General features: G+C 37.3%; 1 protein-coding gene across 3 annotated transcripts in view; it reads left to right on the top strand.

Annotated features, from left to right (window-relative positions):
• Positions 1-14,659, top strand: part of LOC139812571 (lachesin) — a 151,505-nt gene that overhangs the window by 40,587 nt on the left and 96,259 nt on the right. The window contains exon 1 of one of the 3 annotated variants that reach the window (XM_071777463.1): positions 10,293-10,423. The exons of the other annotated variants lie outside the window; for them this stretch is intronic. The gene's annotated coding sequence lies outside the window, so the exon portion shown is untranslated. Of the gene's footprint in view, positions 1-10,292; positions 10,424-14,659 lie in introns of those variants that run through there. 3 annotated transcript variants of the gene reach the window in all.

Genomic DNA, 14,659 nt, shown 5'->3' with positions numbered 1-14,659 from the left:
GTAGACACCGAAAACTACGGAGCGCACTATGTGGACCTCGTCATCGGCAACCTGGGACACGTAGACATCGAATTCAACGTACGATTACACCTGGACACCGAAAACTATGAAACGCACTATCTGGATCCCGTCATCGGCAACCTGGGACACGTGGACATCGAATTCAAAGTATTAATACACGTAGACACCGAAAACTACGAAGCGCACTATGTGGACCTTGTCATCGGCAACCTGGGACATCTAGACATCGAATTCAACGTACGATTACACCTGGACACCGAAAGCTATGAAGCGCACTATCTGGATCCCGTCATCGGCAACCTGGGACACCTAGACATTGAATTCAACGTACGATTACACATGGACACCGAAACTATGAAGCGCACTATCTGGATCCCGTCATCGGCATCCTGGGACACGTGGACATCGAATTCAAGATATTAATACACGTAGACACCGAAAACTACGGAGCGCACTATGTGGACCTCGTCATCGGCAACCTGGGACACCTAGACATTGAATTCAACGTACGATTACACATGGACACCGAAAACTATGAAGCGCACTATCTGGATCCCGTCATCGGCAACCTGGGACACGTGGACATCGAATTCAAGGTATTAATACACGTAGACACCGAAAACTACGGAGCGCACTATGTGGACCTCGTCATCGGCAACCTGGGACACGTAGACATCGAATTCAACGTATTATTACACCTGGACACCGAAAACTATGAAGCGCACTATCTGGACCTCGTCATCGACAACCTGGGATACCTAGACATCGAATTCAAGCTTGATTCATAAGAATCGACTTAAAAATTCCCTAGCGGCACTTTCTGCCAAGCGTAGAGAACCTTCTTTTCCGTTGACTTCATATATATTATATCAAGCTTGATTCATAAGAATCGACTTAAAAATTCCCTAGCGGCACTTTCTGCCAAACGTAGAGAACCTTCTTTTCCGTTGACTCAATATATATTATATATTACCTAATTTACCTAAATAGAAATCTTCCTCCTGACCGATAAGTCTATCGACCTAATTTCGAAATACGCGCGCGATATCGAAACTGGCGATACCTGCGCCGCCAGCGTCGAAAAAATGAAAGTAACGTTTCTGATTATGACGTCATCATATATATCGGCGTTAGGAGGAGGAAGTATCTTAATAAAAAAATTTCACATTTGGACTTTGCGTCGCAATATCTCCGCTCGTAGGGCACGTAGCGGAATATTATAAGAGAAACCCCCCCCTAATTGGACCCCAAGCTATCGATCAAGCCTACTTAGAACTTGATCCGTTCACTCGTTATCGAGATCTCAACATCTCGTATACTCGCAACCCGTCGCGTCGCGTAAAAGAGTCACGGTCGGTCTCGCTCCGCGTGTACTTGGCGCGAGACACTACCGTGTCTCTTGATTAGGTCGATAGACTTATCGGTCAGGAGGAAGATTTCTATTTAGGTAAATTAGGTATATACTTATATAATATATATTGAGTCAATTGCTTCATGTTTATCTGAAGAGATTTCGTATCCTTACATCGTATTACCACCGCTGCCAGAAAAGAAAGTTTTCTACGCTTGGCAGAAAGTGCCGCTAGGGAATTTTTAAGTCGATTCTTATGAATCAAGCTTGAATTCGATGTCTAGGTATCCCAAGTTGCCGATGACGAGGTCCAGATAGTGCGCTTCATAGTTTTCGGTGTCCAGGTGTAATAATACGTTGAATTCGATGTCTACGTGTCCCAGGTTGCCGATGACGAGGTCCACATAGTGCGCTCCGTAGTTTTCGGTGTCTACGTGTATTAATACCTTGAATTCGATGTCCACATGTCCCAGGTTGCCGATGACAAGATCCAGATAGTGCGTTTCATAGTTTTCGGTGTCCAGGTGTAATAATACGTTGAATTCGATGTCTACGTGTCCCAGGTTGCCGATGACGAGGTCCACATAGTGCGCTCCGTAGTTTTCGGTGTCTACGTGTATTAATACCTTGAATTCGATGTCCACGTGTTCCAAGTTGCCGATGATAAGATCCAGATAGTGCGCTTCATAGTTTTCGGTGTCCAAGTGTAATCGTACGTTGAATTCGATGTCTAGGTGTCCCAGGTTGCCGATAACGAGGTCCACATATTGCGCTTCGTAGTTTTCGGTGTCTACGTGTATTAATACCTTGAATTCGATGTCCACGTGTCCCAGGTTGCCGATGACGGGATCCAGATAGTGCGCTTCATAGTTTTCGGTGTCCAAGTGTAATCGTACGTTGAATTCGATGTCTAGGTGTCCCAGGTTGCCGATGACGAGGTCCACATAGTGCGCTCCATAGTTTTTGGTGTCTACGTGTATTAATACCTTGAATTTGATGTCCACGTGTCCCAGGTTGCCGATGACGGGATCCAGATAGTGCGCTTCATAGTTTTCGGTGTCCAGGTGTAATCGTACGTTGAATTCGATGTCTAGGTGTCCCAGGTTGGCGATAACGAGGTCCACATAGTGCGCTTTGTAGTTTTCGGTGTCCAGGTGTAATAATACCTTGAATGCGATGTCTAAGTGTCCCAGGTTGCCGATGACAATGTCTAGATAGTGAGCTCCGTAGTTTTCGGTGTCTACGTGTATTAATATCTTGAATTCGATGTCTAGGTGTCCTAGGTTGCCGATGACGAGGTCCACATAGTGCGCTCCGTAGTTGTCGGTGTCTACGTGTATTAATATCTTGAAATTGATGTTTAGGTGTCCCAGGTTGCTGATGACGAAGTCCAGATAGCGCGCTCCGTAGTTTTCGGTGTCTAGATGTAATAATACCTCGAATTCGATGTCTACGTGTCCCAGGTTGCCGATGACGAGGTCCACATAGTGCGTTTCGTAGTTTTTGGTGTCTAGGTGTATTAATAACTTTAAATCTGAATGTAGGACACGTAGATATCGAATTCGAGGTATTAATACACGTAGACACCGAAAACTACGGAGCGCACTATGTGGACCTCGTCATCGGCAACCTGGGACACCTACACATCGAATTCAAGCTTGATTCATAAGAATTGACTTAAAAATTCCCTAGCGGCAGAATTAAAATTATGTCATGACATAATAAAAATTCGCTGAATTAAAATTATGTCTAGACATAATAAAAATTGGACGAATTGAAATTATGTCTAGACATAATAAAAATTGGATGAATTAAAATTATGTCTTGACATAATAAAAATTGGATGAATTAAAATTATGTCTGACAAAAATAATTCCGCATTTTTATTGTGTATACATATTTTTAAAAAAAAGGTAAAAGGAGGCGCTAAGTACACGCATAGTAGTGTATATGTATTATGTTGTTACCCTGTTATGTTGTTACCTCGAAAAAAACAAAGTGGTAGTATTATACCTCCAAATAGCTTTACCCTGTACATACTGTTTATAAAATGCGTAATACTACAAAAAGGCGTGATATCCGTACAAAATTACCTTTTTTAAAAAAAAGGTAAAAAAAGGCGCCAAGTACACGCATAGTAGTGTATATGTTGTTACCTCGAAAAAAAAAGAAAGTGGTAGTATTATTCATCGAAAAAACCTAAGTAACAAGTGGTAGACGTAATCTTTATATCTCGAAAAATCTTGAAAAAATCTAAGCAGTAGTATCTTTATTTCTGAAAAATTATAACCCAAGTGATACACATCACAAAATTATGTTACCTTATCAAAAAGAAGAGTCGCGCTTCAAGTAATCTATTACAATTACAAAAAAGAAATGATATCTCTTTAAATTACAGCGCCAATTACAGAGAGAACATATATATTGCCTCAAAAAATAATTGTTGCACTACTTTGAAAAATCTTTACATTGTGTCAATTAGAAAAGAATGTATGATAACAATTTTATAAGATTAAAAAATTTTATTTAAATTTAACAAGGGAATACAAGATATTTAAATACAAAGTTTACATGTGTATTTTTTAGTGGTCACAAAGAATTACAGAGGTAACAGTACAAAATAAAAATATTTTATTAAAATACATAAATTTTTCTTGTAAAAAAACTTGGCGCTGCTAGACCTCGAAATTTTAAATAAATAAAGACAACAATAAATAAAAATAATTCAGAAAATAATGCGATGAGAGTAATATTAAATGATTATCAGCGTGGATGTGCGAGTGAGTGATATGGGTGTGCGTGACGACGCGGACGGCGGATAATGCGGCTTATCATTAAGTAGAGGATAAATTTATTTATTTATTTAAAATTTCGAGGTCTAGCAGCGCCAAGTTTTTTTACAAGAAAAATTTATGTATTTTAATAAAATATTTTTATTTTGTACTGTTACCTCTGTAATTCTTTGTGACCACTAAAAAATACACATGTAAACTTTGTATTTAAATATCTTGTATTCCCTTGTTAAATTTAAATAAAATTTTTTAATCTTATAAAATTGTTATCATACATTCTTTTCTAATTGACACAATGTAAAGATTTTTCAAAGTAGTGCAACAATTATTTTTTGAGGCAATATATATGTTCTCTCTGTAATTGGCGCTGTAATTTAAAGAGATATCATTTCTTTTTTGTAATTGTAATAGATTACTTGAAGCGCGACTCTTCTTTTTGATAAGGTAACATAATTTTGTGATGTGTATCACTTGGGTTATAATTTTTCGGAAATAAAGATACTACTGCTTAGATTTTTTCAAGATTTTTCGAGATATAAAGATTACGTCTACCACTTGTTACTTAGGTTTTTTCGATGTATAATACTACCACTTTCTTTTTTTTTCGAGGTTTATATTACCTAAAGCAAATTTATACATTTCGGGGCACAACGGGGCCCCGACAATTAGTCCACGGGGTATAATGCCTTGTGTTCTTAAAATGTTTTATTTTTTTTCATACGCTATCAGTAAATACCTATGTTATGTTGCACAATATCGATGATAAAGATTATGAAATCAAATTTTGATTTTGATTTATATTTTAATAAGAAAAATGTATAGTGTAATAAGAAGTGTTATTAATAAACAATTATTATTAATTAAAAGTGTGATAATACATTTCTACATATATTGTAATGAGGAAAATTCAATAAAATAATAGTTTCGTCCTTTTAAACTATTATTTCGCAGAAAAACTTCTTGTGGATATTTTGTGTGTTTTTCTTGTGGATATTTCAAAGAATATTTTGGTGCAAGATTAAGTGCATTATTTATTTTTAATATGTTTTAAACTTGTTTAAACCTAAGCGTTTCCATTATGCCTCGGGTTTCCCTAGTACGATGTATGTGTATGTGTAGATAAGTATGCGCAAAATAGTTATTCTCTGTTTTTCAACAACGATCCGTGATTCTGCGCAAACAATATATTATGGTGCGGATATAAAGAGTTTGAGAACAATTGCTGTAAACTTCGGGAACTTTCTTAAAATTGTTAAGCGAATCAGTTTTCAGATCTGAGATACAGTTTTGCTTATTGACAAGATGCCATTCATTTTGTAAGAACTTATTTACATCCTCATATAAATCTATATTTTTTAATCACATGTTAGTTTTTTGATTAATATATTTAGTAATAAAATAAAATAAAATAAATACATAAATTAAATATTTAAATACACGAATTTTAAATAATTAAATAAATAAATAGAATTATATATATTTATGTACACGATTATACGAGGAATATTAAAATTTACAACAATGTTCGAATATGTTTTTCATAAATTGTTCCGATATAAACGTCATCATATTATTACTATTTTTTAATTTATCACATTTAAAAGTACGTAAGTGTGATGGTACATGATTTATTATTTGTTACAAAAGTATCCATAAACAGTGACAAGGGTAACGCCGAAACTGTTTTCGTGTTTCAAATAATGAAAACATATGTTTATGGTTAGTTTATTGGTTAATTCTTACGCGTTTTTTTTAAATTAAATTCTTCACGCATTTAATTCTGTATTTTCCTTTAGAACACTATCGTGATATTTTATAACTTTTATTGGAATGTTAGTGACGTGTCTTGAAACTCGTCCTTTTTCTTCTTGATTTTCCGTATCACGAAAATGTACGTCACACAGTGCGACGTTAAAGTTTCCGCCTTTCGGACCTCACGTGACACGAATTTGAAGCGCCGGCGCCGAGTCGCATGATACCGCATAAACGGAGTACGTGTTTGAGATTTCGTATTTCATAAAAGACGCCGTTATATAATTGAATTTTATAAATTCTTACGTTGACGAAATGCTTCGACAAATTATCTCTTCAATTATTCTATAAATTATAAGTTATCGTGTATTTTCATACTTTCATATACAATGCTCATAGATTCTTTTTCAGAAAGATCTTGAAAGCGCGCGGTAAGCCAACTATCATTCTCCTTAAACTGTCGCGAGACAAGAAATATGAATACTTCAAAGAGCCTTAAAAATCCTCTTTCCATTCGTCGTTTTCGCTCCCCGTATTACTTCTTTATTCGAACTCTCCTAAAACATTCTTTCTTACGGGAATCTCGAGTCATGGCACACTGCGGTGCACCGCGCGGCGCACCGCATTTCTTCAACTCTTTACTCAGTAACGATGTTGCTCCTCGAAGCGAGACATCAAAGTTCCCGCTTCCAGGATAGCCGGGGATGCCAGGGTGAATGCGAGCTGCCAAATGGAAGATCCGCACGCACGGCATCCGTACACTGCGGCTCCGGCGACGGCTTGAGGATGCACGCTGGTGAACGCTCCGGCACACGCTGGAAAGCTTCTGGATCACGAACAAACGTTCGTGGGGGGTTACAACCCTCCCCCTTCTCAACCGACGTCTGCTCCGTTATCTCCCGCGCGCCGTGAGAAATACACGCGGCAAAGAGGCGGAGCGACGGAGCGGAACCCCGAAGTTTCTTTCCCGGCTCGCGGAAGTGTCTACACTCTCGAAGACGGGCTCGCGCGCTGTGTTGTAACGAGCGACCGAGATCCGGTTGTAAATGCAAAGCGCGCAGGAACTTATCGAAGTAGTCGGCGAAATGGGCGAGATCATAGAAGCGCCCGCCGCTTCTCCACGTTTCCCGGAACGAGCGAGAAAGCGGTCTTGTAGACCGCGCGCGCCAGCTGGTACGCCCGCCGGAAAGTCTTACGATTATGGTCATTGCGCCAGTTTGGACACCGTATCGCCGCCGCCGCGCGAGTGCTGGGATAAGACGAGCTCTGAAAGCACCCGCCAGACCGTTAACGCGCCGTTTAGACGGCGCTTTAGATGATGAAGCTATTATTGCGCCGAAGGTGACGAAGTTAATATCGCGCGCGTCTCGGGTGAGATACATGATCGCGTAGCTGTTAATCCGCGAGTTAGGAGGTATTCTCCAGAAATATCCCCCGGATCTGTGGAAAATGGAACATCTACCTTTCCTACGTCGATTCTCAAGTTCCTCCCGGGTGAGAGAATGGTTGGATCCGATGTGTGTCGATGAACTTGTTGAACTTGAAGATATGAAGAAAGTTGAACGTTGAAGTTACACAGTGTTCGACGTACGCAGTCGATCTTACATAGCTAAGTATACCTACGAGAATTCGTACCGAGAGTTTCAGCTGACGAAGTTGACACTATCTCTTCGACTGAATATCTTTTCGGCTCGTATTCTAGGCCAAGTTTACATTGAACACGCAATACTCGAGTCAAGTCAGCTGCTGGGGACTATTTACTTGACATCAAACGCATATGTCGCCGACTTGCCGGCGTTTGGTTGGGCGGCAGGACTTGCTCAGGCTTGTCATAGTACCTTGGTAAACAAGAACTTTGGCTTTGTCATGGCTTGTTAGACATTGCCGTTCCTTATTCGCGTTTACTTCCACAAAAACAAAACTGGCAAGATAGAAAAATTGATTTGAAAACATACTCTTAAAATCTCATAGAGTGATTTCGCCACTAATATATTCGAGTGATTGCGATAGTCACTTCAAAAAGAATTGTCACTCTAATTTGAGTAAATACGAGCACTCATAAGGTAGGAGTGAATTTTTCACTCAAATTTTTAGAGCGACTATTCTACGGGAGTGATACGATCTCACTCTAAAGCTACAGTGAATCACGAGTCACTGAAGATTGTCTGATAAATGACTCTAACAAAGTGAAATTTTCTAAAGTTCCTATAATAAGAATTAAGCCAATGTGACGATTTTTTATTGATCCGCCAAGAAGTTAGTGGGAGTGAGACAAAGCTATAACGGTGCCCTAACTCTTATTCTACTCTTAATTCTAGAGTGACACAATTCGCTCCTATGGACGCTGATCTACTACACTCGAAAAGAGTGCCCTTTCACTCAAATGGAGTGCGATTTCACTCCAACTTATAGAGCGCAATTTTACTCTTTCTTAGAGTGGCGAATCACTCGAAATGTACAGGCTCAATTTTCACTTTTTGTTACACTTGCATTTCATTCTTCGGCTTTATAATCCGATATTAAGAAAAGAACGACGGACCAATAATGAAGAAGCAGGGAACGCAGGGGAAATCTCGCTAAAGGCACGATAATGTTTTTAACCTCCGGTAGAAGCCGACCGGAATAACGCTCAAGTGGGAGCGGAATACGAGAGCAGAGGTTTGCAAGATGTAACGTTAGCTCGCACGTGATTTGCTCGGTCATCAGAATAGAAGCGCCGCGCCGCACCGCTGCAAAACGCTCGCCCGACCCTTTCATTCGACGTTTCGCATTCGAAATTAGCAGCCGGATTCGAGAGAGGAGAACTTTGATGTTCAGGGCGCTGCTGGTACGTTGTCACGTTGCCCGGTGCGACGGTGGTCTTCGAGTAATTACGTTGGTGGAAGGTCGTTCTACGTGACGCCGATAGACGGCCGCCGCGGGGCGAAAAAAAGCGTCGGAGCGGAAACTCGCGAGAAACGTCTCTCGTTTCTTTCTCTTTCTCGGACTTAATATTAATTTCCTCCTCATCTAAGCCGCTGGAACTACAACAACGTTATGTAAATAACTCGTAAAGAAAAAGAAAAATTCGATTTATTTCAGGAAATAGCGGTTAATTACTGAACAAGCGTTCGCTCTCTGCCGGTGGCAGAATCCTGCGCGCGGATGTTCCCGCCTGCATGTTTCCGACGAAGGAAATACCCGTAGAAAGGATACGCTGAAAGACTCTCCGCGGCGAGGAACGTTGAAAAGAGCTCTTAAAGAAATGAACCTTTCCTCGTTTCAAAGAGATAAAATTTTAAATTAAGATATTAGTGATGTATCAACAACGTCGGATAAAAGTATCTTATCGGTATTCAACGTCCAATGAAACACCACCGACGTGTGAATGATTTTTTTCCTATAGGATCCTTTCTCGTTGGCAATCTACATAACTTCGGTCTCCTTAATTTGGTTCTTACATACATTGTTGCACGTTGATAGAGCCTTAGTCGACAGGAGATAGGCAGCGTGCGAGAGAAGATTTAGGTGAAGATCCCCGCACGTTGAAGTGACGCGTTCTAGACAGGACTCCCTTACGCAAACGAGTCCTGATATCTTTTGTTCTACGAGGAGAAAACTTTGGAGCTTGTAACAACTCGGAACTCGGTTTACGTATTTCCCTAATGCATAAAAGACGCAATACATTGAACTGGTTTACGTGGTATTAAGTAACAATAACTACTTAATAGCGTCCATGATGTTTTTATTGAGAAGTTTCAAGTTGGTTTCTAAAATTGAATTACTTTACTGCAGCTATTCCTAAAAATTCCTCTAAAATTATTCACTTTATTGATTTATTACGTATTTTGTTAATTTGATTATGAGTTTAATTTATCCTTCTGAAATTATTTAGAGAATTTCTAAATATTCTTAATATGTGAAAAATAATTTAAATAAAAAATATGAGATATGTGCACAAAAAAGTAAGATAAAAATAAGAAAAAAAATATCTTATAAAATCTTTACTTGCTTTAGTTTTAGAATATAATTGTTGAAATAATAATTAATTACGCTATAATTATTCACAAAATTTACGGTAAATTTGCTCCTATATTTTACAGATATACGTATAATAAAAATAGAAATTATTTTAAATCTTCATTGATTTTATTGAAAAATTTGTTTTAATCCGGATGAAAATTCAGATTTGTTGATCGAGTTGATATATATATATATATATATATATATATATATATATATATATATATATATATATGGTATCTGTAGACGGTAGACGTTTTCGACATTGACAGAAATTATTCGGAGAACTTATCTAATATCTCGCGACGGAATCGAGAAATTTCGAGATCGACGAACCTGTTTACTCACATTAATAGGCACTATCGGCTTCCTTCGGCAGCATGGTAGGATGATCACCGAACTATACCGCATCTCAAATAGCCTGATGCGTTCCAATCGATTCTCATTCACCGCAAATAGAATTGGGCGATCAATACCTACTGTTCTCCTGTAGATTTGATTATTGGTAAATCAGTCTTAATCGATTTATATGTTTCCAGTATATCAATCTAATACATGTACGATTGTATAGTTTCTCACTTATAACGACATATTATACAGTGCTAAAAAAATTAAAAACAATTAGAAACCTGCACATTGCTTCCTTATAGTTTTTAAGTGTGCAAGTAAAAACCTTTGCTCACAAAGCTCTTCTATGAGGAAGCTTTTATTTTATTCGATGTATAAATAATTATTAGTGTTTATTTGTTTTGGCTTCCTCATAGAGGAAGCTTTGTGAGCGAAGGTTTCTACTTGCACATTTAAAAACTATGAGGAATTAATGTGCAAGTTTCTGCAAGTTTCTACTTGCACACTTCTTTTTATTGTGATAAGCTTTATTGCGACTAATATCTGTTATACTAATATCTGTTATATTAATATCTGTTATACTATTACAAAAATTAATTAAATAATTAATGTTTTTACTAAAATGATCCCTACTATTCAATCCAATGGCGCAACAGTCTGAATCGGACTTAGGCCTCCCCCAAAGTCATGTGCTTGTGGTGCGCACGTAGGTTGTATGTACATAAGCGCATGGGACCTACAATTTAACGCTGGATCCGAACGACAAAGTAGAGGGGGTTTCTAGGCAAGGGATACTCCTGACGGGCTGCCACGTACTCCGTCGAGGAGGAGAGACAAGCGATACAACTTTATTTATTTTGGTTCTCCCAGGACTGGATTCGAACCTGAGATCTTTGGTTTAGCAGACCAGTGAGTGCGCTGTCTGCTACGCTTGCTCTCATGATCCCTACTAATTGTGGATATTTCTTATTTCTATTTTGTTCAATCGGTTAGTTAATTCTTCCACGGAAGTAATGTGCAAGTTTCTAATTTGCACACTTTTAAATTATTTTTTCTAATTCTGTATCGCGTTATATTTTGGCAAAGTAAGGTAATACAATCTTTTTATTTACTCTTATTTTAATAAAAATTTATAGAGGAAAGTCCCCTATTATGAGATAGGATCCTAATATGCGACAGCGAGGTTTCTGCTAAACTAATAGGCCCTATCTGTTGGTTTCACCATGAACTTATTGCCTATGAGGTAAAACCTATTTAGTGAAAAATTCATTGTTTGATCGTGCGTGTAGTCGTTGCAGAGAAAGAAATTGTGAAATTGGATGTTGTCAAGTGTCATGGATATGAGTCTTTAAACCTTGTTTATTATATAATTAATAAATATTTGGCAATAAGTTCTGTATGGAGCGATAGAGTAAAGTCGTATTAATAGGAAAATAGGGGATATGTTGAGTTGCTCAATTGTAGAGATTAGATTTGGTGATCGCGAAACCGCAAGGCGTGGTGCTCGTAACATGAGATACTCAGGGTACTCCTGGGTTGCTGGAGTATGAAAGTTATTGTATAGTAATAAAAGAAGAGAAAATACTATATTAACGTTAAGGGAAGGTTTATACGAATTTATAAGTCTGTGCTGATCTTGATTTGAGAGGGAAGGGTGGAGGGGGAAGATTAGGTACGATATTGAGTATAAGTGGGTTTACGATTGTTGCAAATATGCTTCTCCATTACATTTGTCTTTCAAAAACTTTAAATAAAGTTTTTTAATTGCAATATCATGTATTTTGCACTTTATTAGCGATTTCCCAGGGTCTCTCATATTAGGAGCACACTTTTTCGATTTTTTTGAAAACTTATTTTTTACATTTTTCTAATTTTCAAAAAAATCAATATTTAAATTAAATTTTACATATCAGCATCTTAAAGCTTATTAAATTCCCTTCAAAATGACCTACTATATTTTTCAATTCTGCCCATAGACTTCCGGCAATCACACAAAATAGGTATGGTATCTCATAATCGGGTACTTTCCCCTACATTTTTTTTTATTTTAAGAAAATTTTAATTTTTCCACAGTATAAATGCCTGTAGGTTTTCTAATTTTCGCAAATTTTGAGATATTGGGCCATTTTTGCTTCCTCATGGAAGAAGCTTTGTTTTCGTAAAAAAAATTTTTTTGAGTTGCTTTTGCCAATGTTCAGAATGTTCTAAAACGTCGAAAAATCGCTATTTTAAAAAATGTCGGTATGTGTGTATGTATGTGTGTATGTGTGTATGTGTGTATGTATGTGCCAAATTTACTGAAATTTCTATAACTCCAGAACTAATCAACCAAATCTTAACGAATTATATATGAAATAGGGGTAGAAAAAACTGAAGAATATATAGAATTAATAAAAATTGCTAATAATCAAGGGGTTCTTTTTTAATAAAATTTTGAATTTTTGCAGAAATGTTTGTTTATGCTTTAATTTCCGCAAATTTGGAGATATCGATCTATTTCTAATTTTATTATATTTTTCAGTCTTTTCTACCCCTATTTCATATATAATTCGTTAAGATTTGGTTGATTAGTTCTGGAGTTTTTTGCAAGTAGAAACCTTTGCTCACAAAGCTTCCTCTATGAGGAAGCCAAAACAAATAGAGGAAGCTTTGTGAGCAAAGGCTTGCACACTTAAAAACTATGAGGAAGCAATGTGCAGGTTTCTACTTGCACACTTTACTTTTTTTTGTATGATATTTTAGCAAAGAAACTGTTTATTTTGTTAGAGGTGAACTTTTTTAAATATGCGAATATGTAATATTAAAAAAAAAAAAAGAAAAATATGATGTTCTACTACAAGCAGAGAAATGCATTCCTGATAATTAATGAATCTTAAGGCTTTGAAGAAGCAACATCTGACGATCAGCAACGCAGTACAGATGCTGAACATAATTTTCAGTTTGCAACTTCTTGCTACTATAACTATGATTTTCTCTCAAATCATTTTTGGATGTATTTCTGTATGCAGTGGTATTATGGATTGTTCACCAATTTGCGTAAACTGTTTGGTATAATATTCTCAATAACTATATAGCGTATTACTTTACAAAAATGGTGTTACTTGTTTGGGTTTACGCGAGACTGTCAAGAATCAGGCTGAAGAGATTCGTACCACGATTCACGATATACTTAACAGCAGCAAAAATAACTTATACACTTTTTAGGCAAAAATTGGTAACCCCTTCACCGATCATTGCCAAATTCCACACCAACCTACCTTTAATGATACTCTATCCATAAAAAAAAAAAATAAAGCTCGATATCTCAAAATTTGCGGAAATTAGAGCAATCACGTAGATTTTTTTAAACAGAAATCGAAAAACTCTTTATTATTAGCAATTTTTATTAATTTTATTATATTCTTCAATTTTTTCTACCCTTATTTCATATATAATTTTTTAAAATTTAGTTAATCTTAATTCTTGAGTTATAGAAATTTCAGTAAACTTGGTTGTTTTTTTTTTAACAGAAATCGGTAACCCCTTTATTATTAACAATTTTTATTAATTCTATTATATTTTTCAGTCTTTTCTAACCCCTATTTCACATATAATTCATTAAGATTTGGTTGATTAGTTTTGGAGTTATAGAAATTTCGGTAAATTTGGCACATACACACATACATTGCACACCTGTAGTAATCCTGCTCAGTACGAGAGGAACCGCAGGTTCGGACATTTGGTTCACGCACTCGGTCGAGCGGCCGGTGGTGCGAAGCTACCATCCGTGGGATTATGCCTGAACGCCTCTAAGGCCGTATCCTCTCTAGTCAAAGGTGGCAATGATATCTCTAGGAATCTCGTGAGTCGAAAGGCTCAAAACAATGTGACACACTTACTAGGCGGCCGGTCCTTAGCGGGCCGGTCGTCGCACGAGCCTGGTTTGCCGTACGGCGCCTCTGCCCGTCGCCGTCGTCGGGATCTCACCGCTTACGACGGCACGGCGTCTAACGGTCGAACATGAGTTTCGCGAGTTCGATGTCGAGACTCGGAATCGTCTGTAGACGACTTAGGTACCCACCAATGCACACATACACACATACACACATACATACGGACATTTTTTTTAAATGCGGTATTTCGACGTTTTAGAATACTCTGAACATATTGACATCAAAAATTCAAAAAACATCTTTTCCTTTTCTTTAGTTTCTTCTACCCTTATTTTATATATAATTCTTTTAAATTTGGTTGATTAGAGAGAAGCCAAATTTATCACAGGTTCATATACGAATTTACGAAAAGAAAGCTTTCTCTATGAGAAAGCAATACAGAGATGAAGTATAAAAACCTATTTAAAGATGTGTGTATTTTTCAAGTAAATTTTAATTTCTTCTACGACAAATTGATTGAT

The sequence above is a fragment of the Temnothorax longispinosus genome, chromosome 5 (genome assembly GCF_030848805.1).
Source record: "Temnothorax longispinosus isolate EJ_2023e chromosome 5, Tlon_JGU_v1, whole genome shotgun sequence".
In the NCBI taxonomy this organism is placed as follows: Eukaryota; Metazoa; Arthropoda; class Insecta; order Hymenoptera; family Formicidae; genus Temnothorax; species Temnothorax longispinosus.
The sequence above is the reverse complement of the archived record's forward strand: the minus strand, read 5'-3'. Positions and strand labels throughout refer to the sequence as shown.